This window comes from Chiloscyllium punctatum, chromosome 25 (genome assembly GCF_047496795.1).
Source record: "Chiloscyllium punctatum isolate Juve2018m chromosome 25, sChiPun1.3, whole genome shotgun sequence".
Classification (NCBI taxonomy): Eukaryota; Metazoa; Chordata; class Chondrichthyes; order Orectolobiformes; family Hemiscylliidae; genus Chiloscyllium; species Chiloscyllium punctatum.
The window spans coordinates 17,091,741-17,108,140 of record NC_092763.1 but is presented as its reverse complement, the minus strand read 5'-3'; positions in this window follow the sequence as shown (position 1 = coordinate 17,108,140).

Below are 16,400 nucleotides of genomic sequence, written 5' to 3'. Positions count from 1 at the left end.
AAGAAGGATTTGTGGTTTGTATTGGGCCTAACAAGGTAGGGAAGACTAGGTCAGAGGCCCTTTTTGAAGAGAACCAAGAATTGGGAGCTAAAGTAATAACCTTGTGATTTATAATTGTTATTTTTGTTTTGTTACCTGAGTCAGGTGTAATTAATATCAGGATAAAAAGCAGGTTAGTGAGGTGACCATGAGGCAGAGGCAATATTGGACACAGATCTTCCATTTCATGCAGCATTGACACCAGTACTGAGACAGAAAGGTTCACTACTATTGGAACAGGACTGAAACCAGGGTTCTGGTGAAAATGATAAATAGGGTGGTCACAAAAACTTGAGCACTCACTGTTGTCATTAGCTTTAAGTGGAAAAGGAAGCTTAGTAGTTGAGGAACAGTCAAACTGTGCTTCAAGCTCGCCAGGCAAAACATTTTGTCTGTTGCCTTTGCATTGAGGAGTCTGGAATGCAATCCAATCACATACAAATGTCTATCCTGGGCTATCATGGTCATGTGACTTCTACCATGAGGTACACACCCTTCAGCTAGACATCTTGAGCTTCACTTCAATAAAGTCCTTGTGTTGAACACACTGCTGTGCTGTACACTTGAGGCACGGTGTCAGAAGTGATGATTATCCAGAGCTGAAATGTAAAGCAAAAGCTGCAGAGCTTTGAGCTGTCACTGAAAAAGGAAAAGAAATGAAGATCCCAGTGAAAACTCTGCTTAAAACAAATGGTTGCTGTTTTTCCCTTATTAGCTCTGGTTCAAATTATGGGGGTACAGGTCATAATTCAATTCTTTCATGAAAAATGGCAGAATTTCACAACAGCTACAGATCTGAACAGTTGAGCGAACTGGAACAAGTTCTAGTTACAATACTTTTATCGCTGTTGAAAAGATACATATTCCACCCAAAACGTCTCAGAAAATCTTAAGATATGCTTTGAGTATCTTGATAACATTTTATATGAACGGTATATATTCAACATATATAAAGTATCAAGGTGAAAAAGAGTTCATTGATTAATACTTAACATTATTAACTCACCTTACAGAAACCTGTGAATTTATACAGTTAAATGGTGAGCTTGTTAGATGATGATATTATGAATAAGGAAGCTAAAAGTCAAAGCACACCTATTAGAGAAGGCAAACTTACACTGACAAGAGTGATTGACCTGTGCAGAAGTGCTGAGGTTGTGAATCAACAGAAATGGAAAATTCATGGCAGAACAGATCAGGTCTTGCATTATATTGCCAGATACTCCAGGCACAGCAGACAGAACACTTTTAGGCAAAGGACAGGATAGAAATACTGCAAAAGAGATCATTCCACAAGAAAATAAGGCATATTTAGGATGGGGAGCCAGTATTCTCATTGCAAAAATCTGAACCATTTTGCACACAAGTATATGTATTAAAATAAGCTCAATAAGCAGTTACTGATGGTCACTGGAGAGATAGCAGCTAAAGATTCCGTTGAATCATTAAACATCATATAACAGTTTGGTTCGGTCAGGTCAATAGGTGAGGCTTGGCTTGTGACTATTGGACTGAGGACTGCAGAGCATTAGGTCAACCTAAAATGTCAGATGAACACCGGTGCATCATGTCCTTCACAGACCTGTACAAAATGGCTCAGAATGGCGATCCAAACATGAAGCTTTTGTGTGTAAATTTAATACAAACCTTCACAAACCTTGCAAAGTTAATACAATATGATGGCATCGTGTGTATGCCTAAAGACCAGATACCACCATGAGTCCATTGGAAAAACCTGAATGAGAATCTAGAGTTCCAGATTACAGAAGGCAAGTGAGTACCACTTGCAACCCAAAACAAGTGTAAAACCTGGATTAACACTTCATGTGCCAAAAGCGTTTGCAACATGTGACAGTGCACACTGACCTTGGCATACATCCTAGATATGTACAGTGATGTGTTCACATGGTTAAGATGTCTTCCAGGGGAATATCATATGGAAGTAAGTAAGAATGCAAGACCAATTCAGGATCTGCAGAGGAAAGTTCCAACTGCCTTTAAGATGACCTGAAAGACCAGATGGAAGAACTAGAAAAGAATGGCATAATCAAGAAAGTTGACAACAACTACAGAATGGATTAGCAGCAGGGTAGCAAAGAAACTACCTGGAAAGCTGAAAGTCTGCATTGACTCAAATAACCAAAGTAAAGCTTTGATGAGATCTCACTACTCCATGCTAACCATTGAAGGAAGTTTAGTACAAATTGCAAAGATAAGTGAAGCTGGATGAAAGTAGCAGCTGGCTAACAGCATTCAGGACACCCTTGAAGAAATTCAGATAGTCGTGTGTGCTAGTTTGCATTCCTAATGCCCCTGAAGAATTTCGTTGCAGGCACCAGGTGATACCAAGTGATACCCGGAGTGGATAACTTGCTAGTTTATGGATGTGGAGATACAATGGAATAAGCTGTTGCTGATCACGATCAAAAGTTTTAAAATGTGCAAAGTCAAGTACACAGGCCACATACTGACAGTAAAACTGACATCCTGAAAAGATGAGAGCTATATCAGCAATACACTGACCAACAGATGTAAAAGCTGTGTACCAATTTGTTGCATTCATCAGCTATTTGGCAAAAATATTACCGATTTGACATCAGTGTGTCAGCAGGAATTTGTTAAATATGTACAAGGAAAGCTTTCTTCTTCGATATGTTGACGTACCTACTTGAGAAAGTGTAATACTTGAGCTTCTGTCGGGAAAGAAGGCAGGGCATGTGATTGAGGCGTCAGGAGAGGAGCACTTTGGGACAAGTGACCAAAGTTCTATTAGTGAGTTCTATTAGCAAAGGATATGCAGTGGCAGTAGGGAATGGAACACGAAGCAGCTTACAATAAAGTCAAGCAACTAATGAAGGCATCACCATCACTGAAATACCATGAGGGAGAAATGGTAAATGATGTAGTGTGATGCCAGTTGGATGGGACTTGAGCAATCCAAATACATCGAGGTCAATCTCTCACATCTGTATGAAAAGTACTAACAGCAGCAGAAAGATGTTATGCCCCGATTGAGGAAGAGTGCCTTGCTATTATCTTTGGTCAACATTTGAATCAAAACTTTGGAAGAGACCAGTTCAGTCCAGCCACAAGCCACTTCAAAAATGTTTCCTCAGGCCACCATCTGCTTCAAAACATCTTCAAAGAGAGTTATTCCAGTTACAGAGCTAACATCTGGATGTGACGTACCAGTGAGACAAGGGGGTGCACATTGTAGTCACGAAGTGGAGAACAGCCTTCCCAGTAGGCAAAGTAGAGGGTGCTACAACACAGCATGAAAACTTTCAGATTCATTATGAAGCAGAAGCTCATCATGCTCTAGAAATTATCAACCCAGCAGAGGCACTGAATAGATAAGAAAATTGCCTTGCTCAGGTCCAGCAATCTACCCAATAAGCCCCTAATAGTTAGTGGGAAATTGAGAAGCAAATATATCAGGAGATCTCCCGTATCTGTAAGAATGATAGAGTCCTAATGGGAGGTGATTTTAACTTTATCAGCATAGCCTGGGACTGCCATTATGTTAAGCGCTTGGATGGAGAGGAATTTGTTAAGTTTCTACGAAAAAACTTTCTTATCACAGGTTGATAGGATAGTGAAGAAGGTGTTTGGTTTGCTTGCCTTTATTGGTCAGTGCAATGAGTAAAGGAGTTGGAGGTCATGTTGCAGCTGTACAGGACATTGGTTAGGTCACTTTTGGAATACTGCATGCAATTCTGGTCTCCCTGCAATAGGAAGGATGTTGTGAAACTTGAAAGGATGCATAAAGATTTACAAGGATGTTGCCAGGGTTGGAGGGTTTGAGCTATAGGGAGAGGCTGAATAGGTTGGGGCTGTTTTCCCTGGAATATCAGACACTGATGGGTGACCTTTATAGAGGTTTATAAAATCGTGAGAGGCATGGATAGGGTAAATAGACATGGACTTTTCCCTAGAGTGGGTGAGTCCAAACTAGAGGACATAGGTTTAGAGTGAGAGGTGACAGGGGCAACTTTTTTTATGCAGAGTGTGATGCTCATATGGAATAAGCTGCCAGAAGAAGTGGTGGAGACTGATACAATTATGTCATTTAAAAGGCATCTAGATGGGTATGTGAATAGGAAGGGTTTAGAGAGATATGAGCCAATGCTGACAAATGGGGCTAGATTTATTTAGGATATCTGGCATGGATAAGTTTACTGAAGGGTCTGTTTTCATGCTGTATATCTCTGACTGTATTCAATATGTGGATGTACCTACTAGAGAAGAAGCAATAGTTGACCTTCAGTTAGGAAATAAGGCTGAAATAAGGCAGGTGACTGAGGTTTGAATGGGGAGGGGGGACACTTTGGGGCCAGTGATCATAATTCCATTAGTGTTAATATAGTTATGGAAAAGGATAGAACTGACCAAAATATTGAAGTTCTAAATTGGAGTAAGGCCAATTTTGATGGTATTAGATAAGAATTTTCAAAAGTTGATTGGGGGAAGCTATTCACAGGTAACAGGACAGTTGGGAAGTGAGAGCCTTGAACAATGAGATAAGAGTTCAGAGACAATATGTTCCTGTTAGTGCAAAGGGCAATGCTGGTAGGTTTAGGGAATGCTGGATGACCGGAGAAATTGAGGCTCTGGTCAAGAAAAATGAAGCATATGTCAGAGACAGCTGGGATCGAGTGAATCTCTAGAAGTGTATAAGGGCAGTAGGAATATACTCGAGGGAAATCAGAAGGGGACATGAAATGGCTTTGACAATTGGAGTAAAGAAGCATTCAAAAAGATTCTACAAGTATATTAAGGGCTAAAGAGTAATGAGAGACAGAATAGGCCCCCTTAAAGGTCAATTGGCTTGAAAGTAGAATACAAAGGATGGTGGTTGAGTGTTGCTTTTCAGACTGGAGGTCTGTGACTAACAGCGTGCCACAAGGATCAGTGCTGGGTCCACTGCTGTTTGTTATTCATATAAATGGTTTCGATGATAATATAGGAGGTAAGGTTAGTCAGTTTGCCGATGACACCAACTATTTGGTGTCAATGAGGATTATCTCAGTGTACAGCGGGACCTTGATCAGATGGCCAATGGGCCAAGGAGTGGCAGATGGAATTTAATTGTGATAAATGTGAGGTGTTGCATTTTGCTAAGGCAAATCAGGGCAGGACTTATACGCTTAGTGGTAAGGTCTTGGGGAATGTTGCTGAACAAAGACACCTTGGGATGCAGGTGCATAGTAGCTTAAAAGTGGAATCACAGGTAGTCAGAGTGGTGACAAAGGTGTTTGGCATGTTTACCTTCATTGATCGGAACATTGAGTATGAGTTTGGACGTCATGTTGTAGCTTTACATTGGTGAGGACACCTTTTAGAATACTGCATATAATTCTGGTCACCCTTCCATAGGAAGGATGTTTTCAAACTTGAGAGGGTGCAGAAAAGATTTACAAGGATATTGCCAGGACTGGAGAGTTTGAGTTATAGGGAATAGCTGAATAGACTATGTTTTTTTTCCCCCGGAACGTCAGAGGATGAGGGGTGACCTTTAAGAGTTTTATAAAATCACGAGGGGCATGGATAGTGTGAATAGACCAAAGATAGGGGAGTCTAAACCTAGAGGGCATAGATTTAAGGTGAGAGGATAAAGGTTCTTTTTAATTCTGAGGGGTAACCTTTTTACCCAGAGGGTGATGTGTGTATGGAATGAGCTGCCAGAGGAAGTGGTGGAGGCTGGTACAATTACAACATTTAAAAGGCATCTGGATGGGTATATGAATAGGAAGGGTTTAGACGGATATGGGACAAATGCTGGCAATGGGACTAGGTCAGATTGAGATGTCTGGTCAGCACAGGCAAGTTGAACTGAAGGATGTTTCCATGCTGTATGACTGTATAAGATTCAAATCTCCAAGTGTAACCAAGAGTGGTACAAGGATGACCAGAGAACATGAAGGTCACACCCATTGCTATAAGAACATATTGGGCATACAGTGATGAATTTAACTGGCCAATGTGGCAAAAGAAATGAGTCATTATCCCAAGGAGTTGAGAGGAGATGCTAAAATGCATTAATGCAAGCCACATTGGAATTGTGTTAAGTCTGAGATAAGAGGTCTACTGGACATCATGAGCAATAAACTCAAGGAACACATCAGTGACTGCAGTGCCTTAGTGAGTCCCACACAAGAGAACCATTGATGGCACAAAGCATCAGATACTATGGATGAAACCGGGAATAGGGCCCGTCACACCCTCAGGAACTGATTATCTTGTCACAATAGATTACAATTCTGACTACAAGGAGGTGACCACTTGACTTGAATGACTACTGCTGAGATTGACAAATCAGCCATTACTGCATTCCCAACATTGTCACGAGTGACAATTGTCCGGAATACATGAGTGAAAAATTCAACCGCTTCGTAAAGGCTTGGGAAATTCAACATCACCTGTCATTACTACACTGTCCCCAGTCAATCAGAAAGGCTGAAATGGTAGTGAAAATCACCAAAATCTAGCACAGACTTTGAACAAGGCAATCCTCGAGTGGAGAAATATGCTTACTGGAGACATGGAAAGTAATCCAGTTCAAGGCCTGATGTAGAGCCACATACAAACTGTTCCTTCTCTATATCACTGTATTCTGCATTCTGTTCTGTTACTCTGATGTACTTACATAAGGTATGATTTGTTTGGATAGTACCCAAAATAATATTTTACACTATATCTTAGTATATGCGACAATAATGAATCAAATCAAACCTTGCAATGGCAATGTGGATTTCAACAACTTCCTCATTTTCTCCTCCCCCCACATTATCCCAGTCCCAACCCTCCAACTCAGCAGTGCCTTGTGGACCTGTCCATCACTGCTCCCTCTGACCTATCACATTCTCCCTCACTTTCAACCACCTATCACTTTCCCAGCTACCTTCCCCCATCCCCCAACTCCACTCCCACCCCCCACCCCCTTCCCCCCTCGCCCCGCACACCCCTCTATCCATAGTTACTTTGGCTGACAGGATCCTCTTTTTGAAGAAACATATGCTGGAAATAAAGATTAATATGGCCATCGGTGACACAGCGTTAAGATCTGTTAACTGTTATTTTACATTGATATTTGGAAGTATAATTGGTCCACATGACTTATAGAATCATAGAATCCCTACAGTGCAGATAGAAGCCATTTGGCCCATCAAGTCTGCACCCACCCTTGAAGAGCATCCCATCTCCACCTTTCCCATAGCTAACCCATCTGACCTACACATCAGTTCATTTTAGCATGGCCAAACCGCCTGACCCACATACCTTTGGATGGTGGGAGGAAAACAGAACACCCAGAGGAAACACACACAGACACAGGGAGAATGTGCAAACCCTACACAGACATTCACCCAAGGCTGAAATTGAACCTGGGTCCCTGGTACTTGTGAGGAATACAGAGCAAACAATCGACCAAAAAAAAAGTGTTGTTTGAAGTCTTATGGAAACTAGGAATTTGCTGGGATTTCACATGTCATTTTTATGGGTGTTTTGTGGGTCTTTGGATGAAGGCATTTGTTAGCTTGTGTCAAAATTCTGAATAAATCCAGCCTTAGATCGAGTTGACCACCCACTTTGGGTTGCATTCACTTGTGTGTTCATTATTTATGTTGTTTGATAAATGTCTCGCGCATCTTCAGCATAACAAATATTGCAAATATCCTAAACACAGAAGTAAAAGCCAGTTTGCCCTTTACCTATGCATTGTTTGTGAGGAATGGGGAAAGGACTGGATCATCCTTCAGTGAATAAACCAGGGAGATTGATGCAAAATGGGGAGATGTATTTGCATTGAGGAGACTTTGAGGATGGGAGACACTGATACAACCATTATAATGTTACAGAGTCTAAGGGGATCTTCTAGTCCATTGCACTTGTGCTAGCTCTTCACTTGAAGTAGCTAATTATCCAAATCCCTCCTACACTTTACCAATAGCCTTGTACTTTTTCTTCCCTTTCATATAGCTGTTAATTTCCCTTTTGAATGTAACTATTGAAGTTGTTTCCACCATCCTTTCAAACAGCACATTCCAGATCATAACAGCCTGTCGTGTGAAAGAAATTCCCTTATGTCACCACTGATTCTTTTGCCATTCACTTCAATTTTGCTTTCTCTGGTTACTGACCCTTTAGCCATTAGAAACAGACTCTCTTTATTTACTCAATCAAAACTATGCCACACCTTCAGCAATGCCTTGACACTAGCCCTTTCTAAAGTGCGGTGCCCAGGATTGAGTACAATGCTGAAGCTGAGACCTGATACTTGTCGAGGTTTCGCATAATGTCCTCAATTTTCTAAAGCTGGGATTTACTGCATCAGCTGCCCTTTCAACTTATCCTACCTCCTGCAAAGAAATTTGTGTATACACCCTCCCCCAGTACTATGTGTTGCTGCACCCTGTCCCACTTACCTACCCACTCGTTATTCATCCTTGTGTCACTTCACATTTCTCTATGCTTTATGATATATTGCTGAGCACTTCCCCCTTTTATGTTGTTTGTTACATTTCCACATTTTGCTTTAACTGCAAGCTTGAAATTATGTCAAGAATGCCCAATTCCATGCAAGTAATAGGTATCAAAAAAGAGCAGTGATCTTAATAGTCTGACAGTCAATATTCACCACCGCTTTCTTCTTTCTGTCCTTTTGCCAATTTTGTATCTGTGCTGGCATTGCCCATTAAATGCCCTGGAGTTTAATTTTGCCCATGCACCTCCTGCATGCTATTTTGCCATAATTAATTTGGGAGGACGTTCTTGTAAGCAATACTAGTAATATATCTTCATCAACCCTGTCCATTATGTCATCAAAGAATTTGATCAAACTAATCAAGCTTGATTTTCCTTTAGCAAATCCATGCCAACTTTCATGTATTGATTACTACCTCTAACTATTTACCAGTGGGAGGTTCTTATCACCTTGGCCAGGTAAATAAACCTTTATGGCAACTTTTGAAACAAAAGGAGACTGAACTGCAACAATTATTTTACTGATTCAAGATGCTCATAACATTGGAGGTTCTGGTACTTTGATCCCAAATTTGCAACTATTTACATAGTGGGTAAAACATCCACAAGTCTGGGTTCAGTCCTATCTAGCATAATGGGATATGAAGACCTGTTAGTCTTCACAGGCCCTCACTGCAACCAAATAGTGATGTGCAGTGATAGAGAAAGAAGTACTCACAATGAATGGGCATGTGAGGAATTTTCTGCCTGTGTGTCTTAGTCCTACTATTTAAGATTGAAACTGACCACAAACCACCGGTAACTTCATTGAAGGCAAAGGAGACTGAACAATGCTACCCAGAATCAAGGGATTTCAGTTATAATTGGTGTAGGTTGACATTAAATGGAGTATGTGCAAGGGAAACACTTGATACTGCTGACGCCCTCTTAAGTGAATCCACTAATAGGGAAAAAAAGAAATGACAATTCTGTTCATGATCATGAAGACTTCACAGCCTTAACTATTTGATATTTGACAACAATGAGGAGAGGCTCAGAAACTTAATGAAGAATGTGTGTAGATTCATGTTTGTTAGGAATTCTGTTAATTTGTTCACTGTTGGAGTTAGATAAATATTTACTTGTTAGCTATACAGTGGGTGAAAGGATTCCATTTCATTTAACCACTCCTTGGTTGGTGGGTAAGAGGTAGGTTATACCACTTTTCACACTACTTTTATCAAATTGTGAAGTGATCTTTTCTGAGTGTTTTGGTTTTAATTATCAGAGGGGTGCCTTGATGACTGACCCGACCAATCCTTAGCGATCCCATTTTGGGTTAGTACTTGAACTAATGTTGCCACGTTAGTGTCATCAATGATCTTGTGCTTTGTGATGAATGTTGGTCTCCCATCAAAACATCCTCCAGAAGTTCCATTAGGGCCATTAGGATATATCCAAATATTGGGCAAAGGACCAGCAATCTGTGTTAAGGTATCTTATGTTGTCAAAGTCATGCACCGCCTACACTACTCAGAAACAGAGATAGAACTCTTGTCTAACCAACCCAGGGGAAAGATATGGCATTGTAATCCTTTTGACTTCAAGGGGATAGCTTTCTCATCCTATTCAATAGTATTCTCATTGGATTGAGGTTCAGAAGTTAATTCAATCTATTTGGGAAGCTGTTAAAACCTCCCTAAATAGAATATTCTTCACAGATAGAATTCTGAACATTGTCAACTCTGAACAAGACCAGAATGTTTGGTCACAATTCAGTAAAGGGTGTTTCTAAAGCTCAACATGACACCCTCCAGCCAATGGCAAAACTGAGTAAGGATAGAAAGCATTAAAAACTCCCTGAGAACAAAAAAAGGAGGTTTTTGGAGAGATGATGGCCTAGTGGTATTATCACTGGGCTGAGACGCAGGCAATGTTCTGGGGACCTGTGATCGGATCCTGTCAAGATAAATGGTGGAACTTAATTTTTTTTAAAATCTGGAATTAAGAATCTAACGTTGACTGTGAAACTATTGCCAATTGTGAGAAAACCCATCTGGTTCGCCTAAGGTCCTTTTTAAGGAAGGAAGCTGCCATCTTTACCTGGCCTACATGTGACTCCAGAACCACAGCAATATGGTTGACTCTTAGCTGCCCTTCTGGCAATGAGGATAAGCAATAAATTCTGGCGCTGCTAGCAACTCAGTCATCCTGTGAATGAAGAAAAAAGAATTAAGCCCACCTGAGTACCACTGTACTTCACCAGCCAGCCTTCCACAAGGCCACAGGCTGCAAATTCAATTCCCTCTCCCAGCACTAATGCCAAGCATCTCAGTTCAAGGTGAAGATAAAGCACAACAGAAAGAAGAATATTCGAGGGCAGCTCACACCTTCAGATTTATTACCTGGCCACATTGGAAAGGGAAGCCCAGATGTGATTCAGGGACCATTAACAAGAGGGCACCCTGAGGCTGCAATCATCAAAATCATTCCCTTTTCAAACACCCAATGGTACCATACAAACAGAAGTGCCTTGATTTGACTGAGAAAGGAAGTTAGCCAGATAGGCTGCATTCCCTGATTCTCAGGAGGAAACTATAACAAAACAACGATTGATAACGCAGACAAGGAAAGAAAACACACAGAATAAGAGTGTGGAGCACCCAAAACAGCCACAAAAAGAACTTCACATGCATTCAGGGGAATTTGGTAAAGACATCTGGAAAACCATCTCTGTGAAGAACAAAAACGTTGCAGGAAGTTGTGGGAGGGTAGGTAATAGGTAAGTAAATAGTGCAACTGGATGGGGTGGGTGTTGTATAGCAAAGAGTTTGCGTTGTCAATACCCTCAATAGCCATTGAGCATGTGCATAATGAGCTATGTCACATAACATGGAAGCTGAGATCAGCGGTCTCTACAGAAACCCTGCTCTACCAGACTAATAGTTATAGTTAATAGGCAATAAACGTTCATTGTTTGAATGTATTTCTTGAGCTCCTCGAAGCTACGAACAATATTTGTAAACTTAGGTCTGAAAGGGTACAGAATATCATTTGAATGTGCAAAACTAATCATATTTTGAAATAAAGGAAAGGAAGGTGGTGTGTCTGTGAAGATATACATTTTTGGAAGTTTAGTGCATTTATGGCCAGCTTGAATCTGAAGTTTTTTTCAATCTAAAGCATATGCCAATTCACTGTTGAATAATTTGCCCATTTAAGGGATATTACAATTAGATTTACATGTGATGATGTTATGTGATATAACATTTCTGGTATTTTAATTTTAAATCGAACTCAGAGTGGATAACTGGAGACTCCATGATTGTAACTCTGTAACTTATGCAAAATTTTTAGATCAACAAATACAACCAGTTTACAAAATCTTATCATCTGTTGTCATTATTTTGTCACACCTTTTCTGCCAGTTGTTTGTCTTTTTGAGGTATTTTTGTCTCTATTTGGGATGAAGTAAGCTGGCTACATAAACATATAAATTAGCCATAAAATGATCTCACCACCAGGTGGTGCTGGCTTTCCCCAAGAAGTCATTCAAACTTCTTTCAAAAAGAACCTTCATTTTCCATCGCCATTTTGCTATCTTTAATTGAAATTATAATGTCCAAGGTGATAGTCAACAAAAATGTCAACCAAGCGTTCACAATACCATCATCCAAATACCTTTATTTGTGTTCGTCTCTGATATGTATAGGACAAAGAAAGATGTTCAGATATTAGTGCCTTCAATGACATGTTACAGAAGTTGTCCAATTAGTTCCACACCCCCACTGTTTTCCCCAAAGCACAGCAATTTCTTTTCACATATTCCTTCAATTCCCTTGAAATCCTTATTGAATCTGCTTCCACCACTTTTTTAAATCGTACATTTCAGTTCACCACAGCAAACTGTGTAAAAGTTACCCCCATCAAATTGCCTCTGCTTCTTGTGCCAATCACCTGAAATCTGTGCCTTGTCATTGATGCTCTTTCTTGCCTCTGGGAAACAGCTTCATCTGACTCATTCAACCCACACGCTGAAAAGTTGTATCAAACCTTCCCTCCCCCCACCCGTCAACTTTCTCTGCACTGAGGCAAACAAACCTCAAACTGGTGATATCTCACCACGGATCTAAAGCCTTTTGCTCCAATTCCATTCCTGAACTTTTCCTTTCCACCTTCTCGAAGACCTTGACCTCTTTCCGAAAATGCAGTGTCCAGGATTGGCCACAGAATCTCAGCTGGACTGACCTAGTGTTTGCTTTAGTACACTGTGCCTCTATTTAGATAGCCTGATTATCAGCCTTCTCAGTTCAAATAACCTTGCGGTTTTTTTAATCAACCTGCTCATTGATGTTATGATACGTCTCTGGTACAAGTGGGACTCCAACTCAGTCCGTTGGCCCAAAGGTAGGGACACTACCAATTGATTTGATTTTACTTTGTTATTGTCATGTGTATCTAGGTACAGTGAAAATTTTTGTTTCCCATGCAGCACCAGCAGATCATTTCCATACAAAGTGCATTAGGGCATGAGCAAAGAATATAATGTTGCAGCTGCAGGGAAGGTGCAAAAAGAGCGAGATCAACTTTAAATTTAAAATTTGAGAGGTTCATTCAGAGGTCTAATAACAGTGGGGAAGAAGCTGTTCTTGAATCTGATGGAATGTGCATTTAAGCTTTTAGAATTTAGACCTTGCCATGTTTACTCTTACCAGAAAAACACAATGAAACGTGTAAAATGTCGCCCTACCATGGCACCGGTATTAATTTTGTATTTTCTGCCACAATTGTGCCACAAATATTTTCTATGCATACCCACAGGCCTTTTGGCTGAACCCCTTCAAAAATTTATTAATTAGTTTAAACTGTTTCTCTTTGATTTTGTTAGTAACTATAACTTCACTCAGCACCATGTTAAATTGTCTGCCCATTTCACTGGTTTATGTCCTCCTGAAATTGTCACTATGCTCCTCATGGGTTTATGGTACTTCCAACATTTATGTCATCTGCACATCTTTAAATCAGGCTCTGAGCATTGATATCCTGGTCTTTAATATAGCAATTTCGCTAGTACAAGTCTCAGGCAGAGGGGTGAAAGAGGGCATGGACTGGATGCAGAGGGGGGTCAGAGGGGAGGTGGGTGTGGGTTGGGGGGGGGGGTGAAGTGCAGGACAGGGGTGGGTGGGTGGGTTGAAAGACTAACCATTCATCCTTAACTGTCTTCTGTCGTTCAGCATTTCTTCACCTAATTTGTCTATTTAAATAATCCTATTTAATTTAGTCATTCAATTTGTACACAAATATATATACAGCAAACCTTGTTTTAACCAGCAGACTCAATAAACTGGCAAAAATTATACACCTCAAATACCAAGAAGTTTATATACCAGTCAGTTCTGCCCTGATTTGCCAGTCCCGTATGTGCTGGTTAATAAGAAGCTTACTGCGTGGCATATTTCTGTAAGATCTTTTCTCCGATGTCCCCACTGATTGTTAGATGAGTCTAGATGTTATTATATATCTCTGGAGCAAGTGGGACTTGAACCTTGGTCCAGAGGTAGGGACACTACCATCGCACCACAAGAGGCCCCTAGGATCAGGTCATTTTTGTTTTTCCCCATAACCAAATCTACTGACTGGTCTTGTGAATGAACTTCAAGACTTTTTACTGTGTCTTGCTGACATAGGTGAGGACTGAAGGCACACTCTGCCCAGTGGACTTTTACAGCCTGAGAAACACCTTTCTCCAATCTGTGTGAGGTTCGCTTAGCAGTCATTCCTTTACCTATTCTGGTTCCTGTGCTATGTCTTTTCCTGATCGCCTCCCATCTGTGTAACCTTCATGGTATTTGTATGACATGAAGTTTCCCTGCCAGGGCTCTGAGGTACATTATGTTGTATAGCTTTACCAGCAATACACAAAGTGCTCAAGGACAGCTGTTGTATTCCATTAGGTACGAAATGCTTATACAGTACACTTGTGAAAACTAAACGTTGTGTGAAAATTTGTGATTTTAAGTATTCTAGTGCTCGGAAAAAGTCTTGTCTTATAACTAGACATGTCAAGAGTTTCCTTACGGTCTGGTTTGGATTTGAATTCTGCATGAGAACATCACTGCAATTTTTGAAATTTGCTTAAGTCCTCAATATTCTGCCATAATGAAGAACGTTCCTGGAGGAAATTGGAAACCTGCAGATAACTGACAATTGTTTGCAGCTCTCACCCCTGTTGCTCCACTGCTGCTAACAGATAGATAGCCTTGATTATTTTATTCTCATGCATTTGTAATGTGCTTAATTCATTGAAAGTAGCTTTGCAGGTAGACAGGATAGTGAAAAAGGCATTTGGCACACTTGTCTTTATTGGTCAGTGCATTGAGTATAGGAGTTGAGAGGTCATGTTGCAGCTGTACTGGACTTTGGTTAGGCCACTTTTGGAATACTGTGTACAATTCTGGTCACCCTGCTATAGGAAAGATGTTGTGAAACTAAAAAGGGTTCAGAAAAGATTTACAAAGATGTTACTGGAATTGGAGGGTTTGAGTTAAAAGGAGAAGCAGAATAGGCTGGGGCTTTTTATCCCGGAGCGTCGGAGGCTGAAGAGTGACCTGGTAGAGGTTGATAAAATCATGAGGAGCATAGATAAAGCAAATAGTCAAGGTCTTTTCCCCAGGGTAGGGGAATACAAAACTAGAGAGAGAGATTTAAAACCAACATAAGGGGCAAGTTTCTCATGCAGAGGGTGGTGTGTGCATATGGAATGAGCTGCCAGAGCAAGTGGTCGAGGTGAATACAATCACAACATTTAAAAGACATTCAGACAGTTACGTGGAGAGAAAAGATTTAGAGGGATATGGGCCAAATGGAGGCCAAATGGACTAGTTCAGTTTAGGAAATATGGTTGGTCTTGACAAATTGGGTTGACGAGTTTGTTTCTGTGCTGTATGATTCTATGAATGTTGTGGGAAGTAAGAATGGAAACTGCGTGAATCTTTGCAAAAACGTTAGCATCATTTATAACTACAGTTAAGGTGCCTGATGTCTAGAGCATGGCTAATGTTGTACCTTTGTTGCAAGGTTGGAAGGAGAAACCAGGGAACTGTAGACCTGTGAGTCTGACTTCAGTTGTGGGTAAATTGGTGGAAGTGATTATAAAAGATAGAATTTACGGACATTAGAAAGGTGAAAATTAGTTAGGGATAGTCAGCATGGTTTTGTGCTAGGAAAATTGTGTCTTACAAACTTGAGTGAGTTGTTTGAGGAAGTTACCAAAAAGGTTGATGATGGTAGAGCAGTAGACATTGTTCATTTGGATTTTAATAAAACCTTTGATAAGCTTATGCATGGTAGACTAATTAGTAAAGTTAGGTCACATGGGATTCAAGGTGAGCTTGGATACATAATTGGTTTACTCCACCCAGAGTAATGGTGGTGGATTGTTTTTCGGATTGGAGCCCTGTGACCAGCGGTGTTCTACAGTGATCAGTTCTGGGTCCTCTCTTTTCTTTCTGTTTGTCATTTGTATAAATGATTTGGATGAGAATACAGAAGGCATGCTTAGTAAGTTTGTGATGACACCAAAATTGGTGGCATAGTAGGTAGGGAAGAAGACTTTCTAAGATTACAAAAGGATCTTGATTGAATGGGCCAAAGGACTGAAAAGTGGCAGCTGGAGTTCAACCTGGATAAATGCAAGGTATTGCAGGTTGGTACAACAAATAGGGGCAGGACTTGTACGATTAATGGTAGATCTTGGGTTGTCGAGGGACCTGGGGTGCAGCTAAATAATTCTTTGAAGTTTGTGTCACATATAAACAGGGTGGTTAAAAAGGTGTTTGGCACGCTTGTCTTTGTTGCTCAGTCCTTTTGAGTTTAGTAGTTGGGATGTTGAGGCTGTTCAG